Source organism: Coenobita brevimanus, chromosome 102 (assembly GCF_032717465.1).
Source record: "Coenobita brevimanus isolate Jiangsu-jjx chromosome 102, ASM3271746v2, whole genome shotgun sequence".
In the NCBI taxonomy this organism is placed as follows: Eukaryota; Metazoa; Arthropoda; class Malacostraca; order Decapoda; family Coenobitidae; genus Coenobita; species Coenobita brevimanus.
Window position 1 is genome coordinate 40,067,627 of NC_137055.1, and position 6,376 is coordinate 40,074,002.

Genomic DNA, 6,376 nt, shown 5'->3' on the forward strand with positions numbered 1-6,376 from the left:
AATTGGGTCACTGAATGAATAACTGACGGCAGAATGAACAGTTGGGTCTCTAAGTAATTATCTCATGGCCAGATGAATAACAGAGGCTGGATGAATAACTGAAATCTGAATGAATAACTGATGGCTGGATGAATAACCGAGTAACGTAATGGGTAACTGAATGGATAAATGAGTTACTGGGTGGCTGAATGAATAATTGGGTGAATGAGTGAGTTACTGGGTGAGTGGATGAATAACCGGCTGAATAAATGAATAAATAACTGATTCACTGGATGTTGAGTAAGTAACTGCGTCTGGATGAACAGCAAGATGAGTAACTAGACACATAAATGAATAAAATAGCTGGGTAACTGCGTGGCTGTGAGTTACGTGAATGAGTAACTGAGGTAACTAGGTGGCAGTGTAATTGAACTGGGTGAATAACTAAGGCTAAATTAGTGAATGGAAACTGGAGGAGCAAAGGAGTAATGAATGGGTGAGTATGTAGGAGTGAGAGAAATGAATAAATTGTGAGAATGAGGAGAGGTAGACAGAGATCGAGAGTATTTTTGTATGTGAATTATTGGTTAGTAACTGAGTAACTTGAGTAATCAGTGTGAGTAATAGGGTTAGTGTGTCGGCAGAGGGGATCAGGAGAATGAGGAGAGGAAGCCCGAGAATGAGACCTAGGCCGGTATTCTCGTCGGATAAGGAAGCTCCCTAACACCTCATCCTTACCGATTTGTTTTTGGATACGGCTGGGGAGTACCGTTTTATACGTTATTTATGTAGAGTATGGTGATATTAGAGTGATTTAGGTAACACAGAAGTGGAGGGCAAGGTGCAGTAAACAAAATAAACCACTTAGGGAAAGGTGTTAGGGAGCTTCCTCAGTAGGCAAGAATACCGGACCGAGAGACAAGGACTGGGGTGTTGAGTTAGAGCGGCAGTTGATGAGTAACAGATGAGTAAACATAGGAACGGGGTGAGTGAGAAGGGAGAGACTGATTTTGAAAGACATGGATATCACTGACTGGGTGAATGAAGTGGTGAGTAACTGAGTGGGTATATGAGTAAACTGGGTGAGTAAGGAGGTGGACGTGTCGACTGTAAGAGAGACAAGTGAGGAGAGGATGACCCAGATTGAAAGAGAAGGGTACTACTACGTGGAAAAATTGAGTGGGGGTGAGTGAGTGAGTAGGGATATGAGTAAACGTGAGTAAAAAAGTGAGTATGTCGTCTGCAAGGGAAACGAGTGAGTAAATCGGGAGAATGGGGGAGGAGGGAGGCCGAGTTCGAGAGGGGAAGATAAAGCTAAGTGGGATGAGTAAGTGAGTAGGTATATGAGTAAACTGTGTGAGTAAGAAGGTGAGTGTGTCCACTTTGAGAGGAACGACTCAGGAAATCGGACGAATGAAGAGAGAAATACTGACAGAAGGGGAAGGATACAGCTGACTGGGTGATGTAAGAGGCGTTGAGTACGTGAGTAGGTGTATGAGTGAGCCGTGTGAGTAAGAAGGTGGGTGTGTCGACTGCGAGAAGAACAACAGAGGAAAGGGAGAAGAAAATCAGAAGGGGAGAGAGGGATATCACTGACTGGTGGAATTAGGGAAAGATAATACTAAGTTAAATGAGTAAGTGAGTAGATGTATGAGTAAGGCGCTTGAGTAAGAAGGTGGGTGCCTCGACTGAAATACGAACAACAGAGGAGAGGGAGGGGAAGGAGGTAAGAGGGATGAGTAAATGAGTGTCTGTATGAGTATGCCGTGTGAGTAAGAAGGTGGGTGTGTCGCCTGCAATAGGAACAGCACAGGAGAGGGAGAGGAAGGGGGTAAGGGGGATGAGTAAGTGAGTATCTGTGAGTAAGCCGTGTGAGTAAGAAGGTGGGTGTGTCGACAGTGATAGGAACAGCACAGGAGAGGGAGACGTGGGGGGTAAGGGGGATGAGTAAGTGAGTATCTGTGAGTAAGCCGTGTGAGTAAGAAGGTGGGTGTGTCGGCTGGTAGAGGAACAACTGAAGGTCTCAAGTTTCAGCGCACGCCCGCAGCTCATACGTTCAATACCTGCTGTCAGTCACCGCGTAACAAAAGCCCTCAGAGGCTATTGTCGGCCCTCACTCAGTCCGCTGGCCGAAGGGAGAGCAGCAGGGAGGGGAACTAGGGTGGTTAGGCGAGGGAAGGGACGCTGTTAGGGAGGGGGAGAAGCAGGGGAGGTTGGTAAATGGAGGGAAAAGGGATGCAGGAGGTGGGGAATGCTGTTTGAGAGAGGGGAAAGCAGTGTACGGGAAAGAGGGGAAGGGAATAAAAGAGGGGAGGTGGGGAAGAATGTTAAGGGAAGAAGAAATTAAGTGGAGGAGAGAAAGAAAGTGGGGAGGACTGTTAGGGGAAAGGGGGTAAAGATGAGAGAGTGGGAAGGAATGTTAGATGGAGGGAGAAAGGAGTAGGGTAGGGAGGGGAGATGAGAAGGACTGTTAGAGAGGAGAGAGAGGAGGTGGGGTTCTTAGGGAGGGATAAGAGGGCTGTTAGAAAGGGGAATTGCGATGAGGAGCTGTTAGGAGTATAGGAGGATAAGGCAAGAGTGAAGTCTAAGTGCGGAGGTAAGACTGTTAGGTAAGGGTGGGGAGAACTGTTCAAGGGTTGGTAGCCTTATATTTTTTTTATAAGGCTACCAACCCTCTAAACTGCTTATGGCAATTAGAGGAAGAACCACCAATGAGTGAGTACAAACCGCCTCTCTCCAATTTCGCAAACTGGCTAAGGTGTGGGAGTTGTGACGGAAGGATATAATATTACGCCGTGTTTACCCAAGGCTGGATATAGGATAGCCAGGTTGGTTCCAGGAGATTCCAGTCCCTTTGAGGAGGTCTGGAAGGGTGGGTGGGGGGTCGAGTGGGGAAGAGAGGGGGCAATGATTTTTTTTTTTCAGTTTCTTTTTTGGTGCGTAAAAGCTGCTTGGGTAATAATGGGAGGCGAGGTTAAATGGACAAGAGGATTAAGTGAGGCTTTGGGCTGAGAGCGGCAATTACTTTACAGGATTCTTGATACTGTTGGTGTAGTAGCAGTAGGGGAGGGCTGCTGCTTCTGTTACTGTTTGTTCCCTCCCCCCCCCTCTCTCTCTCTCTCTCTCTCTCTCTCTCTTTCTGTGTGTGTGTGTGTTTGTGTGTGTGTGTGTGTGTGTGTGTGTGTCTGTGTGTGTGTGTACTCGTATAAGGCAAGCTCAAGTCCCAACAGCATATAACCTTCCCTTTCTCTACAAAACATTAGACACATAAGATAGATCCCAACAGAAAGCAACTCTCCCTTTCTTCACCAACAATAAACGAATTAGATCAAATTCCAACAGTAAGTAACTTTCCCTTTTTAGACCAGCATATGATCAAATTCCAGCAGCAAATAACTTTCCCTTTCATCGCCATGCATTAGGCACATTCTTTACCTAGGTATGTTACTCACTCACCCAAATAAGCTTAACCATGACCCCGCGATTTGTTACCCACCCCACGTAAAGAGCTCTGAGCCTTTTAGTACTCTCCCCTCCCCCCCACCCATTTTTTTTCTTTTTCTTTTTAATGGGGGTAGTGGGTAGGAATCTCAGGACCGAATTCTCGCTGACTGAGGAGACCCCCGTACACCTTTTCCTTGGTGATTTAGTTTCCCTTATTTAAAAAAAAAAAAATCTTTCAGTTAGCTGATGTATTATTCTTTTCAGTTGTTATTTATTTATGTATTTATTATTATTATTATTATTATTATTATTTTTGGCGCTTCCTTATAGATATGACCAGGCGGGTTATATAAACGTCCGTCAGTCCCCTCCCTGTCATCTGAGAGGAGAATGGTGGGCTGATGAAGAGGGCCGGTCATGGCCTGCAGTCCACTGGGTTCACGAGTAGATGAGCCTGGGGTTGCAACTGCTCCCCTGCTTCTATATTTTTTTACTCCTATTTTTTTTTTTTACTTTTTTTTTACTCCTATTTTTTTTTTTACTTTTTTTTTGTCCTATTTTTTTTTTTTACTATTTTTTTTACTATTTTTTTTTTACTCCTATTTTTTTTTACTATTTTTTTTTACTATTTTTTTTTACTCCTATTTTTTTTCTACTCCTATTTTTTTTTTACTCCTATTTTTTTTTTACTCCTATTTTTTTTTTACTATTTTTTTTTTACTCCTATTTTTTTTTTTACTCCTATTTTTTTTTTACTCCTATATATTTTTTAATCCTCCTTTTACATATTTTTTTTACCCCTGCTTCTATATATTTTTTTTCTGCTACAATATTTTTTTAAATCCTGCTTCTATATTTTCTTTCAACTCCTCCCTCTGTATTTTCTGTACTCCACCTTCTACATATATATATTTTTACTCCTATTATTTCATTTTCGCCTGCCTTATATTTCGTTCTTCCTACCACCAAATGGTTTTATTCAAGTTACGGCGGGCCTGTTAGTGAGGTGGTTAGTGGAGGCGTTTTAGCTCCTTCACTTTCACGAGCCTCTGCAAAAGCGAAGTAAAGATCGCGTTGTAGTAGTAAGAATAGAACAGAAAGTGCGTCGTCAGAGTGAAATGCGTAAAAGTTTCCAAAAGTGAGCAAAAGTGTTAAGGTGGTAGTAGTAGTAGTAGTAATAGTTGTAGTAGTAGCACAACAACAGCAGCAGCAGTAGTAGTAGCAGTAGTAATAACAAGGGTAATAGTCGTAGCAATAATAATAATAATAATAAAGTATGTCATCGCAGTGAAGTGGTTTAAAAAGCGCCAACATATTTACCTTACAGCTAAATGACCGTCGTGGGAAAATGCATCGTTGGAAATTACAGTGTTTTTCTCCTCTCCCTTTCTCCTCCTCCTCCTCCCCCCTTTCCTTTTGCTCCTTTTCTGCCTGTCTCTCGCCCTCTCTCTCTCTCCCCCGCCAGCTGCCCGGCTAATAATGCCCCGCAGGAGGGAGGGAGAGAAAGGGAGAGGGTGAGAGGGAAAGTGGGTGAATGAGGGAGGGAGGGAGGGAGGCTAAAGAGAGGAAGAGTGCATGGAAGGAGGAGGGAGGGAGAGAAAGGGAGAGGGTGAGAGGGAACGTGGGTGAATGAGGGAGGGAGGGAGGAAGGGAAGGTAAGGAGAGGAAGAGTGCTTGGAATGGGGAGGGAGGGAAGGGAGAGAAAGGGAGAGGATGAGAGGGAAAGTGGGTGAATGAGGGAGGGAGGGTAAGGAGAGGAAGCGTCCTTCGAAGGGAGGGAGGGAGAGAAAAGGAGAGTGAGAGGGAAAGTGAGTGAATGATGGAGGGTAAGGGGAGGAAGAGTGCTTGGAAGGGGGAGGAAGGGAGAGAAAGGGAGAGGGTGAGAAGGAAAGTAGGTGAATGAGAGGGAGGGAGGGAGGGAGGGTAAGGAGAGGAAGGGTGAGTGAAAGAGAGGGAGGGAGAGAGTGGTTAAGTAGGTGAATGACGAAGAGAAAGGGAGAGGGTGAGAGGGAAAGCGGGTGAATGAGGGAGAAAGGAAGATTAGTGAGTGAATAAGGGAGAGAAAAGCGAAGGTGAGTGGGTGAATGAGAGAGAAGGGAGAGGAAAGGGGATGGCTGAGTGAGAAGTGGGAGGATGGGTAAACAAGGGAGAGAAAGAGCCGATGAATGAGAAAGGGAGGCAGGGAAGGGAGGGCGAGGAAGAATATGTGAATGAGGGAGGGAGGGATGGAGGGAAGGGAGAAGAGTGGGTGAATTGGAGAGGGATGGGAGAGGAAGAGTTACTGAATGAGGGAGACGGTGAAAGGGAGAGTGAGTGAATTAGGAGGAGAGGGAGGAATGGATGAATGAGGAAAAGAAAAGGAGAAATGAATATGGGAACGAGAGAGGGGAATGGAAGGGATAAAGTGGGTGAGGGAGGAATAAAAAGGGAGAGGGTGAGAGAGGAAGTAAGGAAGGGAGGGGAAAGGGAGAGAAAGAGTTCGTTGGCATGTGTGTGTGTGTGTGTGTGTGTGTGTGTGTGTGTGTGTGTGTGTGAGAGATAGAGAGAGAGAGAGAGAGAGAGAGAGAGAGAGAGAGAGAGAGAAGGAATAGGTGAAACGAAGACTTAGAAAGACGGATAAATAAGAGAATAGCTGCAGTAAATTGGCTGATTAATACTAGGCTAAAGGTAACACAGCATTAAGGGATTAAGACAAGGATAGTAAAATTGACGAGAAAGAGAGAGAGAGAGAGAGTAAAATTGACGAGAGAGAGAGAGAGAGAGAGAGAGAGAGAGAGAGAGAGAGAGAGATAGTAAAATTGACGAGAGAGAGAGAGAGAGAGAGAATCTTACATTTGAAAGACCATGAAGAAGACAGAGAAGGCATGAGGACTGCAAGATAGTGAATGAGAATCGTAAGATAGAATCAGAGGAAGACCAGATCAAAGAGGCACTTAAGAAACAAGAGAAATAT